This window comes from Ursus americanus, chromosome 13 (genome assembly GCF_024610735.1).
Source record: "Ursus americanus isolate L20-20 chromosome 13, mUrsAme1.1.p, whole genome shotgun sequence".
NCBI lineage: Eukaryota > Metazoa > Chordata > Mammalia > Carnivora > Ursidae > Ursus > Ursus americanus.
Window position 1 is genome coordinate 2337559 of NC_142139.1, and position 17797 is coordinate 2355355.

Sequence of the window (17797 nt, forward strand, 5' to 3'; positions counted from 1 at the left end):
GTATAACACCCAGTGCACCATGCAATACGTGCCCTCCTTACTACCCATCACCAGCCTATCGATGAAATGAATCATCGAACCTTACATCAAAAACCAGGGATGTACTGCATGGTGACTAACATAATAAAAAAATATTATTATAATAAAAAAAACCGATTTCATTTACAGCAGCATCCAAAAGAATAAAATAAGAATACATTTAACCAAGGAGGTAAAAGACTTGTATACTGGTAAGTACCAAACGTTGCTGAAAGAACATAGACCTAAATAAATAGAAAGACATCCTATGTTTATGGATTAAAAGGTGTAATATTTTTAAGATGGCCGTACTACCAAAAGTGATCTGTATATTCGGTACAATCCCCATCACAATTCCAATGACTTTTTTTGGGAGAAATTGGAACACCAATGCTCAAACTGATATAAAATTTAAAGGAACCCTGAATAGGCAAAATGATCCTGGATATGAAAACAAAGTTGAAGATCACACTTCCCATTTGCAAAACTTACTACAAAGCTACAGTAATCAAAACAGTGTGGTCCTGGCATAAGCACAGACATATGGATTGATGGAACAAAACAGAGTCCAGAAGTAAATCCATAGCTATGATCAACTGGCCAGGAATCTAAGACTGTTCAATGGGGAAAGAATAGTCTTTTCAACAAATAGTGCTAGGACAACTGGATATCCACATGCAGAAGAATGGATTCATACCTCACACCATTACAAAAATTAACTAAAAAATGATCAATGACCTAAATGTGAGAGCTAAAACCATAAAACTCAGAGACAAAAATATACAGGAAAATTTTCATGATCTTCATATGTGGCAATATTTAGCTAGGACACCAAAAGCATGAGGAATAAAAGAAAAAATAGATTAAATGGACTTCATGAATATTAAAACATTTTGTACATTAGATGACATAAGAGTGAAAAGACAACCCATAGAATGGAGAAAACATTTGCTAATTGATTGTCTTATAAGGTTCTAGTTTCCAGAATATGTAAAGAACTTCTATAACTCACCAAGACAAATAACCTAATTAAAAAATGGGTAATGGATTTGAATAGACATTTAAGAAAAAGATCCATATGAAGATCAATAAGCACATGAAAGAGTGCTCAGCATACTTAGTCTTTTGGTCTTCTAGACAATTTCCAATGTGTGTGTGTGGGAAGGTGTTCCCCACACCAACAAACAATTCTAGGATACCAGCAGGGTGCCCAAGAATTCAACTTACTTCTGACACTACGCAGAGAAAACATCAGATTCCGTGGGTTAAGTGTTCAGTCTTACAAGACTGCCCTCCCAACCTCACTTCAGACACAAGTTGCAAACCCAGGCTGTTATCTGTGCTTCTGACCAACTGGCTATAAATCAGAGGTTCTCACGATCCCCTCCTGGGGTTTGATTAATTTGCTAGAGCAGCTCACAGAACTCAGAAAAACCTTTTACTTACTAGTTCACCAGTTCATTATAAAAGGATATAACTCAAAAACAACTAGATGGAAGAAATGCATGGGGAGGGTGTGGGGAAAGGAAATGGAGCTACTTTGCCCTCCCTCTCCAGGCTTTTCACCCTCCCGACACCTCCATATGGTCACCAATCTGGAAGCTCTCCAAGTTCAATCTTTTTGGGTTTTTAAGAAGGCTTCGTTACATGGGCTGCTTGATTTAATCATTGGCCTCCAGACCCTCTCCCCTCCCTGGAGATCGGGGGGATGAGACCTAATGAACATTCCAAGCCTCTAATTACACTGTTGGTTCTCCTGGCAACCAGCCCCTATTCTCAGATGTGATCCAAAAGCCACATCATTAACATAACAGAAGACACCTTTATCGCTCTCATAAGGATTTTCAAGTGTTTTAGGAGCTCTGTGCCAGAAACAGACTGAAGATCAAATATATATTTATTATAAATCACAGTATCCCAATTAGTCATTCACAAAATGTGCATTAAAACCACAATGTGATATCACTTCACACCCACTAAATAGGTGATAATCAAGAAGATGGAAAGTTATGTGTTGGTGAAGATAGAAATTGGATGTTGCTGGTGAGAATGTAAATGGTACAACCACTGTGGAAAACAGTTCGGCAATCTCTCAAAAAGTTAAAGACAGAATCCCTCTATGACCCAGAAAATCCACTTCTGCATATAAACTCAAAGTATTGAAAACAGGTATGTATGTATGTATTTATTTAAATTTTTTTATTATATTATATTAGTCACCATACAGTACATCCCTGGTTTTTGATGTAAAGTTCGATGATTCATTAGTTGTGTATAACACCCAGTGCACCATGCAATACGTGCCCTCCTTACTACCCATCACCAATCTATCCCATTCCCCCACCCCCCTCCCCTCTGAGGCCCTCAGTTTGTTTCTCAGAGTCCACAGTCTCTCATGCTTCATTCCCCCTTCTGATTGCCCCCCCTTTCTTTACCCCTTTCTTCCCCTTCCGATCTTCCTAGTTCTTATGTTCCATAGATGAGAGAAATCATATAATTGTCTTTCTCTGCTTGACTTATTTCACTTAGCATAATCTCCTCCAGTGCCGTCCATGTTGCAGCAAATGTTGAGAGATAGTTCTTTCTGATAGCTGAGTAATATTCCATTGTATATATGGACCACAATTTCTTAATCCAGTCATCTGTTGAAGGACATCTCGGTTCCTTCCACGATTTAGCTATTGTGGACATTGCTACTATGAACATTGGGGTGCATATGGCCCTTCTCTTCACTACGTCTGTATCTTTGGGGTAAATACCCAGTAGTGCAATGGCTGGATCATAGGGTAGCTCAATTTTTAACTTTTTAAGGGACTTCCACACTGTTTTCCAGAGTGGCTGTACCAACTTGCATTCCCACCAACAATGTAGGAGGGATCCCCTTTCTCCACATCCTCTCCAGCAATTGTTGTTTCTTGCCTTGTCAATTTTTGCCATTCTAACTGGCGTAAGGTGGTCTCTTAGTGTGGTTTTGATTTGAATTTCCCTGATGGCTAATGATTTTGAACATTTTTTCATGTGTCTGTTAGCCATTTGTATGTCTTCATTGGAAAAGTGTCTGTTCGTATCTTCTGCCCATTTTATGATTTATTTGTTTCAGCTGTATTGAGTTTGAGAAGTTCTTTATAGATCTTGGATACCAGTCTTTTATCTGTAGTGTCATTTGCAAATATATTCTCCCATTCCGTGGGCTGCCTCTTAGTTTTTTTGACTGTTTCCTTGGCTTGAAAACAGGTATTTTAACAAATACCTGTACACGAATTTTCATAGCAGCACTATTCACTAACAGGCAAAAGGTAGAAATAGCCACAGTGTTCACTAACGAATAGAGAGGCAAATTAAGGTGCCTCCATACACAGAATAGTATCCGTTCATTAAATGAACGCTACGATGTTGCTGAACCTCAAAAACATCACGTGAAGTGCAAGGAGTCAGACACAAAGGGTCCCATTCTGTTATGCCACTTACATGAACTGCCCAGAATAGGTAAGTCAATGGAAACAAAGTAAATTGGAGGTCGACCGAAGGGAAATGGAGAACAACTTAATGGGTAAAGGATTTATTTGGGGTGAAAGGTTTCGGAGCTACACAGAGGTACTGGCTGCACACCACTGAGTGTGGTAACTGCAACTGAACTGCTCACTTCAAAATGGGTAATTTTATACCAGGTGTGTGTCATCTTAGTCAAATTTTTTTTTAATTTTCAAATAGTGTAGCAGCAAAAAGGAGAAAGAACAACAAACAGAGGAGACAAATAGAGAACAAAGTGCAAGTTGGTAAATTTAAACCAACCTCTAACAATAATCTTATATATAAGTGGTCTAGACACCCCAATTAAAAGGAAGAGATTGTCAGATTGGATTAAGAAAAAGCAAGAGTAAATCATATGTTGCCCGTAAGATACAAATAAGAAACAAAAGGAAACATTTCTGGGCATGGAATATTTAATTTGCTAACCTGGTACAGAACATTGTTCCGTCCAACAAATGAGGGCCTTCAGAATAAGGAAGTCATAACTGAGGGCTCGTAAAGCGGAGGCAGGGAGCCAGGAAGCCTGTATTTTAGAAGGCAAGGCCACATCCATGAATTGGGGATAATTTACTAGATATGATTTTCAGGGCTCCAGAATGCAGAAACCTGAACACAGCTCGGAATTACAGTGGAGGTTAGTTCCAAGTTGATTTTCTGGGGTTAATTCCCTAAAAGCTAATAACTGAGCCCTCACTCATAATCTGGAATTTAATTTCAAAGAGCACAGACGACTACACCGTAAGGCTCTGTTCCACTGTCTCATGGGTATTTTTCCAGACCACACCCCCTCAGATATTCTGGATTTACCCGCAGACAGTGTTTTTCAGGTGCACTGAATTATCTAAAGTCCCGCCTGGGGGCAACGTTGACCATTGGGGGATATTTTGATCGTTCCCGGAAACCTGTATAGTTGTCACAAGTTGGGGGTGCTACTCCATGTAGTGGGTAGAGGCCGCATATGTTGTTAAACATCCTTTAAAGCATAGGACAGCTCCACACAGCAAAGAATTATCTGGCCTAAAACGTCAACTGTGCAAGGTTGCAAAACCTGATCCAAATCAATCATTCTAGGTCGCTGATCTCCAAGCAGCAGTCCCCGCGGACCTAGCGGCATCAGCGCTGGGAATGTTCGAGAAGCGCAGATTCTCAGGCTCCGTATCCCAACCACAGAATCGGGAGCTCTGGAGCTGGAGTCCAGCCATCTGTGTTAGAACACGATCTCCAGGTGATTCCCGCCGCGGCCCGAGATTAAACTTCCCTACTCCTTCCATTTCCCGCTCTCCAGAAAGAGTGCCTTACTACCACTACCATCTCACGCCCTAACTCTGAACTTGAACTCACTGTTGTATAAAAACTGTTTTTTCAGAGGCCGCTCATCATGGTGTATATCCCGCCATTCAATCCACGCGCGTCACTGCACCAGAAAGCACTTGGCAACGGTTACGCTGCACCCACTTCCTTGAAACCGTCTCCCTTGGCTTCCATGAGCCACACTCCCATATTTGCAACCTATTACTGGAAAAATCCAAGGAGCCCCAAATTTACCAAGTCCAACTGTATTAATTATAGTTCATGATTTATCGTCCCCAAGCCTCCCCATTGCTAATCACCCCTTCTCCGAATGAAAGCAGTATCTTATCAAGGCCATGAATCCTTGAAATCTGCCTCATTTTTAAAACTTACTTTTATGTATCTACATCATTGACACATTTTAATAGTTTTACCTCTGAAATAGATCTTCTGCCTCAGCCCCTCGTCAATCCAAAATGCAAAATGTGGGGGGCCACGCCCACGGTGGATGGTGCAGCCTCCCAAAGGCCCGCCCGGAGTAGGTGAGCATGACCATGACCGGCTCTGAGGAGTTCAGCGGGGCCGAGGAACAGCCCAACGTGAGACCATGTTCTCCTACTCCACCCGGTCCAAGGGCACTGGAAGGATGAGCTAGTGCCCGGACCACGTGCGCCCTGAACCAGCTGTGCGAGAGGGGCTGAGGCAGGTGAGTGAAGGATGCGTGTTCATCTACTGCCCAGAAGGAGAAAAAACTTATTGCAAAGATCCAAAGAAGGACTTCAGAAAAAACTTGAAAGTCACTGTACTGCCTACACTACTTAACTATGGAACAGCTGAAAAACTGGTAGAACCAGAGGGTCTTCCAGCCTCCTGGAGATGTTGTTCTCTGAAGATGAAGACTTGGGGTGGCCACCGTGTCTTCAGTCCTGATCGGCTGCATTATAAAAGCAACCGCATACTTGCTTTGAATTCACGTTAGCAGTCAACCAATCATCAGTTAAAACATGGTATATGCCTAAATAGAAAGTGCTATTAAAATGTTCATGAACTCTCCAAAAATGCAAAATTTGAGGGATGGTCTTCTTTTATGTGAAGTTAAAAGAGTGATGATTCAATTCACTGGGCGTTTTAAATGCTGGGTCAGTAGTACTCCTCCCACAAAGGCATTTCGTCTCTTGGGTCGGCAAGAGCTACGCACACAGAGCAGAAACTTTTCGCCTATCTTTTTGCATCGTATGTACTTTTGTAAACCCATTTAAATCTATTATCAAGTCATGTAATTAAAACAAAACAACCAAACATACCTTGGTTCCTGCAGGGCTGAGCTCACCATCCAAGTAAGAAGAGGCTCTGCAGAGCTGCTGGCCGAGAGCAGGAAGTTTGGGATATTTAGGAATAAATAGGGAACAGCCTTTCTTGTTCTTTTTTAGAGGAAGTCAAATGCAGAGCCATGAGCTGTGCTTTTCAGCCTTGTTACTCAAAGGGTCGTCAGCAGACCCGCTGCAAAAGCTTCACCTGTGTGCTTTCAGAAACAGAATCACGAGCCCGCCCCCAAACTAATGAAGCAAAATCCACGTCTAGCAAGAGTCCGTGAGTGGTTTGTACGTACAAGAAGTGCTTTACAGCACGACTCAAGAGAATAAAGCTTTTTTTATAGAGCTTAGCTTCCCCCCACCTGCAAACCCCTGGAAACCTACCTGCCCCGCTTTGCCACGCTTCAGAGCCCGGGGTTCTCGAGGTGTGGTCCGGGAACCAGCAGCGCCGGCACCACCGGGGGACTTGTTAGGAAGGCAGATTCCCAGGCCCGCTCCGGATCTAGGACTCGAGTGCTAGAGGTGGGGCCCCGCAGTCTGGGTTTTGATGGCCCCTAGCGATTCCGATGCCGACTCCTGTGTGAGCACCACGGCTTTAGGGATGGTTCTGGACGAGGGCAATGCCCAGAGGTCCCCTGCCTTCTCTAGTGGTTTACTGAGCATGTGCAGACACCAGCTCTGCCGCGGGCACCGTCAATCCCGGAGAAGGTTCAACATGGCTTTAGGGCTAATTCCTAATTAGGAGAACCTGAGTTGGTGTTACTCCGTTGGTGCTGTGACTAATAATATTTGGGATCACATAGAAAATGCACAATTTATAAAGCATTTTCCATGATGTTTAGCCTAATGCTCGCTGCGACCCAAGGAGATAGATAAAACCACCTCCTGCAACAGATGAGGAAACGGAGTTTGACAAAGATGAAGTGACTCTTTAAGGGGCAGGGCCAGCCTTTGAAAAGCACCATGGTAAACAGATCTCCTACGAGCTGTTCGAAATGTTGAACAGAGAAGTTTCAAATGCTGCTGAAAGCTCCAAACTGTTTTTTTACCTTTTGGGGAACGAATTTTAGGTGAACGTAGGAGGACTCGTAAAAAATAAGATTCACAACTTCCTCTCTAACGGTTCAGCAACAGCAAATATATGAATACATGGAGTGAGAAAGCAAATGAGGTCAAACGTTAACATTTGGTGCATCTAGGTGAAGGATTTAGGAGTTTTTATTGCACAATTTCTGCAATTTTTCTTTAAAAAAATAAAATCCTCAGGGCTGCCAACATTTATCTGTGTGGTCAAGTAGGTGGACACTATACTTCTTACTTATCCTTGCACATGTTTTCAGGACTTCTGTCAATAGTTTCTAAGTTTAAAAGAACTTACCTCTGCATCGGGAGAGAGCGTGGAATGGACATACGAAGAACAAGCAAGATGCATTTACTTTTTTTCCCTTTTGCAGTGAAGCTTATTCATTTATGCTAATATTCTTTATTGGGGTCAATAATTCACTGTCAAAGGGCAATTGTGGGTTGCAATCTTTATTAATATGGTTGTGTCCTGTCTAACCCCAGGCAGAAGACCAGTTTCACACAGGGACGTCCTGGGGATTTTCAGAGAATCTGGCTTTCAATGTGCTCCTCGGCCCCCCGCCCGGTGCTGTAATTCTCAAGCCCTGTAGTCAGACTACCTTTGGCTACATGTCAGGTCAGAGACGTTCTCCTCTGTAACACTTCGCTCATGGTTCACAGCTAGTGTTTCTGAAAGCCTTTTTGATTAAATAGTGGATTAGGGAAAAGATAACTATAAAGATATCGTTGCAACAACGGGGAAAATTTATTTATTTTTTAAGATTTTCATCTATTTATTTGAGAGAGCGAGAGTGCACAGGAGCTGGGGCAGGAGCAGAGAGGGAAGGAGAGGGGTAAGCAGACTCCCCAGTGAGCACCGAGCCCACGCGGGGTTCGATCCCACCACCCGAGATCACGACCTGAGCCAAAACCAAGAGTCTGAGGCTCAACCACTGAGCCACCCGGGTGCCCCAGAATTGATGTAGATAATAGCATTTCTGTCAAAAACGAATGCTACACCTCCACACGCCCTGAACCCACTCATGAGGAGCCGTCCTGCCGCGGGGCTTGGGTCCTCGTGACTCCCGTTCCTGTGTCGACAGCGAGGAGATGAGGGTCAGAGCTCACACCCGCGGACTGTGGCCACGCACTTCGGCGTTTGCTGTCCCACTGGCCTCATAGATGATCCCTCAGCTGACTGCGGCCCCTGAGCCAGGTAGTATTACCTTATAAACAGGGAATCGGAGGCTCACTGAGGAACCAAATTTCCGAAAGCCACTTGGATAATAGGCACCCACGCCATGACTCGACCCCAGGACTGATCTGGGGGTAACAGAGTTACAGAGACCTTGCAGCCCACCGTCCCAGCCCGGGAGCAGGAAGAGGTTCACGGTCTGAACACCCACTCAGCTGCACCCAGAGAACTCATCGCACATTTCTGAGGATGCCAAAAATCATAAGGGCTGATTGTGGAATCCTGAGAAAATTCCAGATGAGGGGGAAAAGGAAGGAAGGAGGAAGGGAGGGAAAGAAGAAAGGAAGACTCCTATCTCAACCTGGGAATGGCCGTGCTACTACTTTGGTATACATCCTGTCGGACTTTTCGTTTTATTTGCACCTTTGCTATCCAAACCTACAGGTAAAGGCTTATAATTAACATCGCTTAACGAATAGCTTTCCCTGAAGTTGAACACGCTCCTGCTACCTTCTTCACAAGATTCTATTGAAGGGATAAACCATAAACACGGGGTTGTTTCTCCAGGACTTTGGAACTGCCTCTGTAGACGGGCCCTCTAGGGATTCCAGAAACCTCATTGTGCTGCAGGAAATGATTCACGATCCGTTCGTAATTGCTGGCCTCTTCCCTTTCTTTCCCTTGCTCCACTGAGCCGCGGAAACATTCCCCGGAGGCCTGCGGTGTAAAATGCACGAGGCGGGGTTCTCAGAAAAGCCAGACCTGAGTAGTTGGTAGTCCTTCAGAAATACACACAGGAAAGCACAGGCCAATAGGAATCTTTCTTTTTCGATCCCAAACCGTTTCATTTAAAAAACAACATAAGAAAAAGGGCAACAAAGTTTGCTGCTCCCTCCCAGTTGTTCGGGGGCCACCTGAAGGGGAATTAGCTGCGGACACTAACGGAAGTCACAGATTCATTTCAGTGGGTTATTCTCCTAAATTTTAGGTAAAGTATTATCACAATGAGGCAAAAGGAGACGTTTAGCTACCATTGTGGGTAACTCAGCTTTATTCTGGAAGCTTACCACAGAAGGCAAAATGCCTAGAGCCATATAGGAGGTGGAAAATCAGGTAAATTTGTGGCTAGACCAATGGCGATGTTGGAAAAGAACTTGCGATTGCATCTCTGAATGACTGTGTGCAGCCCTTCTGATACACGAGTGCAGTATGCTATTTTCTGCTTTGGGTTTGCTTTAAAATGGCATTTTATTCCAACTGCTCCTTAAAGCTGCTAAACGTTAGTGAAAATTATCTCGCTTAGAATTGTATGCTGAGAGAATTCTTCATAAAATACCAAAAATGTCCGGGGACTTCTGGGTGATCTGTGAAAATAAAACAAGCAAAACAAACACAAAAACACCCTGCCTTCCTCTGCTTGGAAAGCTGTCGTTTTTTAGCCTGGATGGTGTTCATTGAATACAAGCGGGTTTTTCAACAGAGGTTAAATTCATTTGGAAGGGGGCGCCTGGGTGGCGCAGTCGTTAAGCGTCTGCCTTCGGCTCAGGGCGTGATCCTGGCGTTCTGGGATCGAGCCCCACATCAGGCTCCTCCGCTATGAGCCTGCTTCTTCCTCTCCCACTCCCCCTGCTTGTCTCTCTCTGTCAAATGAATAAATAAAATCTTAAAACAAAAATCATTTGGAAGGCAGTTTGGTGACTTCCTGAAAGGCTACTTGAGGGAGTAGTCCTCGCGTGTCCTCGGACACATGGCAGAGCTCCGCACTCCTGGCTCGCTGGGCCCTTGGCTTCCAAGTGTAGGGTCCCCCACCCCACACCCCCAAACCACTCTTCCCTCCCAGTGGATTCTTCCTTAGCTGATTCCACTTCAAGCTCCTTCTCTACTTCCCACTCAGGCCGTCCTTCCCAGTCAGTTCGAGCTAACATGAAACTCGGAGACCTGTGAGCCATCCTAGAGCGAGAGATTGTACTTTGGTTTCCAGACAAGGCTCAAAACGGTTACCCTCCTCTTCCAAAGAGCTAGCAGAGCTCGTCCCAACCTTTAGGCTGCTTCTGATCAGGGCGATCGGGTCAGTTCCCCCACTCTCCCTCCCATTACATCCGGCCTGATCTTCTCCAAGCAGAGTAGTTGCCTCTTGACAAATCAGAGGTCCCGGTTTTCATTTGGAAGTTGAAAGCCATCAAGCTTTGTAACACATCTTCCCTCAGGTCGGGAGAGAAGCCTGGCTTTCTGTTGTCCTGTGGGGGGGGTGGTGAGATGAAGGGCTCTCTGTACCTCCGCCCTCTCCCTCCCTGTCACAGGAGGCTGTTGAGGGCCCCTTCCGCTGGACTGGGTTGCTCCAAAGGACCCCTTGTTCTGGCAGCACCATGAACCTGGAGAAGCCATGCTCCAGAGGCAGAAAACAAAATAGGGTGAAGAAAAGTCCTTTAAGTAATTTCTCTTCTCTGTTAAGTGTCATTTCCCCACATCATGTTATGCTGCCAACAAAGAAGAAAAATAGTGACCTTTGAACTTCTGTTTTTCTGGTCTGTCCTTCCTTGCAAGGAATGAGAAAGATGTACCAACTCTTTCTACATTTGCATTATGGTTAATTTTTAAAGGTATCTTTTTGGTCTAATAAGAACTATGTGGAAAATGGACGTCTTCCAATGTCCTCTCGAAGCGTGCTGAGAACACGTCGGAGAGTATTGTCTGGTCTCTCAGGGCATAAAGAGCTCTGTAGCTCCACGGCGGGCCCTGCCACAGGAGTGTGCAGACTTCCGATGTCTCTCCTTCCACGGTCTCTGCAGTGAGTAGGTCCTGCTTGGAGTTAGACCCTCATTCTGGGACTTGAGGTGTACATGCTACGGTCTGCTCGCGTGACTTTTTCATGGACTTCCTCTGACACGCATGACTGACCGTTCTTCCACCGTGAGAAATAGATTAGATTGGTTTTTTGCTGCCATCTAACAACATTTCCACAAACTTGGCAGCCTGAAAGAGCTCCCGTGCGTTGTCTCCCGGTTTCTGTGAGTCGGGAGTACAGGCTCGGTGCTGCTGGCTTCTCCACTTCACGGTCTTACAAGGTGGCAAACAGGGTGTCGGCCAGAGTCGTGTTCTCACCCAAGACTCACCTGAGGCAGGACCTACTTCCAGTCCCACGCAGTTGTTGGCAGAATTCAGTTCTTTGAATCCGCCTCTTCTTCTAGCTGGCTGGATGCAGCCCTCAGCTCTCGGAGGCCTCCCACAGTTCCTCGATGCGGGGGGCTCCCCTGGCCGCCCCATGACTGCTGGCTTCCTCGAAGTCAGCAAAGGGCAGAGAGAGCCCAGCAAGCTGAGCACCGAAATCGTTCGCAGTGTGATCGTGGACGTGTAATCATCCAGGGGTCCGTCTGAGCACGTCTACTTTGTAACGCACATGGAGTCTCCTGAGCCCCGCCCTTTCAGTGTGCTTGAATGTACTTTGTGTCTGTCGTTCCCCAATGGGAATCAAAACCCTGAATTCTTCCTCTGTTTCCTCTAAGATTATAAGAAAGTCCCTCTGCATATGACACATTTTCAAAGTGCTGTGCTGATTCTGGGAGGAAAACTTTGCAAAGTGTTTCCACTTTGATGTGCTAGCTTTTACTCTATATTCAAAAACAAATGTCTCTCTATTCATATTTTTATGAGATCACTGGGGGACTGAGCGGCCATAAATTTCTCCTTGAATGGATCACACTTGTATGCAAAGAATACCAAGTTATTTTTATAAAAATGTTAAGTCTCTAGGTATTTTTAAGAATAGTATTCATGGGCAATTCTGCGTCAAGTGTGCACTGCTATTCTTACCAAGTCTCTATCTTCTCACGTTGGTTCCAACCCGATTAATCCGTGAAGATTAGCCAGCTGTCCCAAACAAGTTCTTTTTAGCTCCAGAGTTTGTGTGGCCTTGTTAGAGCCGCTCCAGGGAAGCCTGCGAGCACACACTGTTGAAGACTGGCTCGATTCCACTCTCCTGTTCTCCTACTATACAAAATCTGTGATTTCCTTGCGCACGAAGGAAGTCCTCTCATTGGTGGGAGTGGTTGGCAGCTCCTGATATGAGATCACTGGCTATTTTGTCCAAGGTGTAAGATTTCCCTTTGACCTGACAATGCCACTTCAAACTCCCAGCGTTCTCAAAGGAAATTGAGAGTGCCATATGGCAAAAAAATGGTGAATCTGGTTATTTTAGCAATTTTAAAATCCTAAGCTACTTGAATAATGAAAATACGATCTAAGTTTACATTCCATGAGGCTCTTAACTGCTGTCATAAAAAGCATCGGTCATTACAAAAATACTCCAGCCTCAGCAAAATTCACGAAAGGTGTAGTTCTCAGAATAGAGTTTGATTCTTGAGCGTGTCAACCACTGTTCCCCTTGCCTCCTTACTCTGTAACCGTCGTGTGTTTAGGTCACGGTGCATACTGTTCAGGAATTTAAAAACTGTCCACAAGATAGCAGACATTTGGATCTTTGAATTGTTTCCCAGGATGTTCCATATTTCTAATATTTCCTTCTGTTCTTACACTGCCTTTTCACTGCTTGTCCATACGAGTCTTGGACGTGTGGAGGGACGTAAGGATTGCTGGTGATTGCTGTTCCTTTCCCTGGGTCCCCCCCCCCCCCGCCCACCAATTTAGGAACTTCTGCATTCTCCCACATAGAAAGGAAATCGCTGCATTCTGTCTTCTTTCTTCTCCCTTCCCTGTGCCCCCAGAGCAATGCCTGCTGTCAGGCCAGATGCCTGGTTCATGATTGCCTGTTGGAAGAGGTTCAAGGGGCCTCCCTGCTGTCCCTCTTTTTGCCTCCGTCATGTCCTTTTCCACCGTGTAAGCCCCTTGAGGAAGACTCTGCCCCTGGGAGTGGGAGGGCATGCAGCCCTGGAATCGTCCAGCTGCTCTGGTCAAGAACATCTTTTAGATAAATGAGAAGTCATGTGGGCCGGCCGCCCAAGCTGGGTTCTCAGTGCTGGCTTTAGCAGTGGTACAAATGGCGTTTTAGTCTCTATCCGACGACTGAGTCTTTTAGTTTCTTCCTCATGAAGAGGAGAGAGGGATTCTATGAATTAACATCCTCAACTGCCAGTAAAGTGCTATAAACCTGTCTCTGCCCTCTCCTTTAGCTCCTAGCGAGAGGGACTGGAGGGAAGGGAATGGGAGTTTTTGGGCAGTAGAGCTCATGAGCAACTTCATGGGGCCTGGTCAGGAAGGCAGACAAAGAGCCGGATGTCCTGTGAAATGAGGGCACTTGGGAAGTGGGCCACCATGCCAGGTTTAGTTCTTCCTGACTCCAGCCAAATCACAGGAGGTAAGCCAAAGTTTCAGGGGCGACTCTGGGCAGGAAGCGAGGCTTGACAAACCTGCTAAAAACATGCCTGGCAAGTGCCCAGGGCAGAGCTCAAGAGACCCAAAAGATGGACATCCTCCGTGAGTCATGCTGACAGAAAAGGATGGCCGGCCGTGGCCTCTGAGGGGAGCAGTGCTGACTCAGTGTCTGTACTGTGATTTCCCGCTTGAGGCCAGAGGAACAATATGTCCCCAGATTGCTATCCTCAGATGAAGAATCATGACTTCGACTAACTCAGACTTCAGTAAGGTGACCATATTTCTATATGGGACCTCACAGGTTCCATGAAAAAGAAGGTGGACGCCGCAGACCAGGAAAGCGGTGTGGTCAATGGCGGGATGTAGAGAACCGACGATCCACGCAGAATCTGAAATGTCCTGCCACACACAAAGTGTGCATCAACAACAACTCCCCTCCCACCTCCTGTTGTCACTGGCTGTGGTGCTGGCTTAGCAAAGCTTAGTTTCTGGGACAGGTAGAGAAAGAGAAGGCATCTTTGTTAGTCCCTCTTTGGTGACGGAACAAGTTTATTGAATGAGATGCCTCAGGCCAAAGGAAACGAAGCATTTGCCCCTGAGTGCTTTCCTGAGACCTCGGTCAGCTCCCAGAGCAATGGTGGAGTGGCTGGGTCCGGTCACAGGACAACGTGGCCATGCGCAGTAGCCACTCGTACACAAAACCTACATTTTGGACTCTCTCTCTCTCTGCGGACTTGTCCTTTCTCCTGTGGGTGTGCACTTGCTTCCCAGAGTGGAGGGTGGATGGCGTCAGGAAGAAGTGGCTGCAGGGGTGGCTGTCCCCACCGGCACTAACTGTGTGCTCATTCACCTCTGCCTGACGGTGCCTCGTCCTCATTCTGCTGCCCAGGTCCTCCTTGCTCAGGGGCCCAGGGGGCTTCTCATTATTGTCATTGTCACAGCCCTTTTTCACCACCCAGCAATGCCCATGTCTGCCTATTACCAGCTATGTGACCTTGGGCAAATTAGTCAGCCTCTCTGATCCTCAGTTTCCTTATCTTAAAATAAGAGATCCAGTACTTCCTTCAGGATTTATGTGCAGATTAATTTGAATAGTATAATATTTATATAGCACTTAACATGGCATTTGGCCATAAGACACATTCAATAAATAGGAGCTATTATTACTATTATTATCAGTATTATCATTGGCACTATTTTTGTTATTATTACAGGTGGCTTATTTAGATTGCCTAATGCTAATATTTTTGTTATACACACACACACACACACACACACACACACACACACACACAAGTTTCTAATTCCAAACACATATCCTTGATGTCTACCACTTACTTTATGAGGCATATCAAATGTATTTTAAATATAAAACATATCTGTTACTTTGAGGGCATCAGGACCAACATGCAATGAAATTTTATTCTGATAGCTAATTTGAGGATAAAAGAGAAATATTTGCACTTCAATTCCTCATTTTCATTATACAATTGGCTTGGAGAGAAATTGGGACTGCCATTGTCTTAGTCTGATCGGGCTCTTGTAACAAAATACCATAGACTAAGCAACTTAAACAATAGGAATTTACTTCTCACAGTTCTGGAGACTGGGAAGTCCAAGACCAAGGTGCCAGCCAGCTGGGTTCCCTGATGAGGGCCCACTTCCTGGCTGGTACATGGCTACCTTCTCACTGTGTCCTCACATGGAGAAGCTCTCTAGTGTCTCTTCATAGAAGGGCACAAATCCTGTCATGAGGGCCCCACCCTCATGACCTCCTCTAAACCTAATTACCTCTAAATGCCATCACACTAGAGGGTTAGGGCTTCCTAACCATATGCTTTTGGGGGGGACACAGTTCAGTGGCAGACATGTTCAGCTATCTCTAACCGAGGTATAGATCAGCCCAGCAAAGGATTTGGGATCCTTCAAGATGGACAAAGTAATGTAAGTAAAAACGGCACTGGGACACATTCTCTTCAGGAAACAGATCTAGGGCGAAGAAACTCACTAACTGGTAGTTATGAGACCGTGACTATTTACCTTGGAATACTCAGTCATCTTAAAATACCCATGAGTCAAAAGGCATGGGGAATTCAAACCCCATCTGGGACGACAGGCTCAGATTCTTTGGCATCCAAACTAACTAAAATCATTAATTAACCAATAGGACAAGACGCCATGTTAGAAATGAGTCACACATTTTTCATGTTGTATGAATCTAGAAGAGGTAATGTAGGGACAAAGTGAACGCACCTAACACTAGCCAAGAGCAAGAGAAAAATGAGGAAGCCACCAGAACACAAAATAGAGCAATAACTGATGACTGGGTCTCACTATGGCCCAAGCTGCTGAGATACATGGTTTTATTTAAACTTCACAACAATCTTTAAAGTAATACTGTCATTCTGATCCTTTAGATGAAAAAATTGAGGCCCAGAGAATTTACACAACTGGTCCAGAGTTGCACTAATTAGTAAGTGGCACTGGGGCTCTGAAGTTCGTTTTTTTTTTTTTTTTTTTTTTTAATAAATCACATGCTGCTTTGCTATCTATTTCATCAGAGCCACGACTGTTCTAGTCACTTGTATAGATGAAGCCACTTTAAAGCTCAGTCATCGAGGGGATGTTGAATGCGAGGGGGGGAGGCCCGTGGACAGGGAGTTCAAATGACTCCTTGGGATTCTCAGCTGTTAGAAAGCCTGGGATGGGTCCCTTGAACCCTGTTCTTTAGCACGTGTTTCAGAATCATACCTGGGCTTTTTGACAAGTTGACACCTTTAAAGCAACAGCAGCACTTAATAGTTCTCAGTTAAAATAAATTTCTTATTTAAAAGATAGTACAATTTTCAGAGCCCAAGTTCCAAAAGACAGATTCGATCTGTCTGAAACATCCCCATTTAGAGCTTTAGCACATCCAGCCCCGCCCCCGGACCCTGTGCGCCAGGAAGGGAGTGAAGAACTTTCCAGGGAGCTGATCCCCACAGCCACACTGCCAGGGACTGCTGCCCACACCCTCTTCAGCTGATGAGGAAACAAACCGACGCTCAGAGAGTTTCAATAACTTGTTCAAAGTCACAGGGAGTGGGGACCTGAAATCACACCCAAACTGTGGCTTCTCCAGGGCAGGCCACAGGCTGGACGTGGCTCCCCCTGCAGGGGCGCTCCTCAGTGGGGCAAGAACTTCCTGCAGGGGAAATACTCAGAACCTGGGAGCATTTTTACTGCTAATCATTTGAAAAATGTCCTGAGAGAAGTTTTCACTCCACACAGAAGCTGATGCATCCGACTTTCAAACTCTTACAGTAGAAACCGTGGCCAGTGATGAAGCAGGAACCTTCCAGGAAGAGTAGGGAGATCCCGTTGCTCTGCCTGCCAGCCCTGGAGCCCATGCGGTCAGCGCACAGCCCTCCGCCACAGCCGTCCTGTCTCGTCCTCCCAGGACCGGCGGAGCAGCCTGGTCCCCTGCACGGGGGAAACAGAGGCTGGGGTTTGCCTCCACGTCTTCCCCACTGTGTGAGCTTCAATTACCCACATGCACCGCCCCAGGGGGTTGCCATTACACAGACAGAACACCACCTCTCTTCTATCCGCCTGGCAATTCATCACTGCCGTCGAAAACGTGCGTTCATCTGTCTACGTGGGAGCAAACTAAGATGTAGCAAGATTCTACACCAACAATAAGGATTATTATTCCTTTTTTACAGAGGAGGAAAATTGGAGATAAGAGAAGTTAAGTAACTGGCCCAAGGTTCAACAGTTCAGGGCTGCGAAGCTACGGACTCCAGAGCCCACATGTTGATATTGCCCCAAATGAATTAGTGGCATAAGCCGGACTAGAAGCCAAGCTTCTCGGCTTCCATTTCAACGCTCTCCCCAGTTTTTATACTGCTTTCCTCCTGGAGATGAGCTGAACGTGATGTCACCTTTCCTAATACACCTCGGTGCCCACGCTGAGTGTGTTATTAATGTGTACTGAAGAAGGAGCGGCCAGGGTCGGTGCTGTGGGACAGAACAATTGGATTCTGGCCCTGGGAACAGCCCCCAAATCCGACTGTCCTCC

The 17797-nt window shown here is 45.5% G+C and overlaps 1 pseudogene; it reads left to right on the top strand.

Annotated features, from left to right (window-relative positions):
- Window positions 1-5372: 5372 nt before the first annotated feature.
- Window positions 5373-5769, top strand: LOC148109043 (thioredoxin domain-containing protein 17 pseudogene; annotated as a pseudogene).
- The last annotated feature ends 12028 nt before the right edge of the window (window positions 5770-17797 follow it).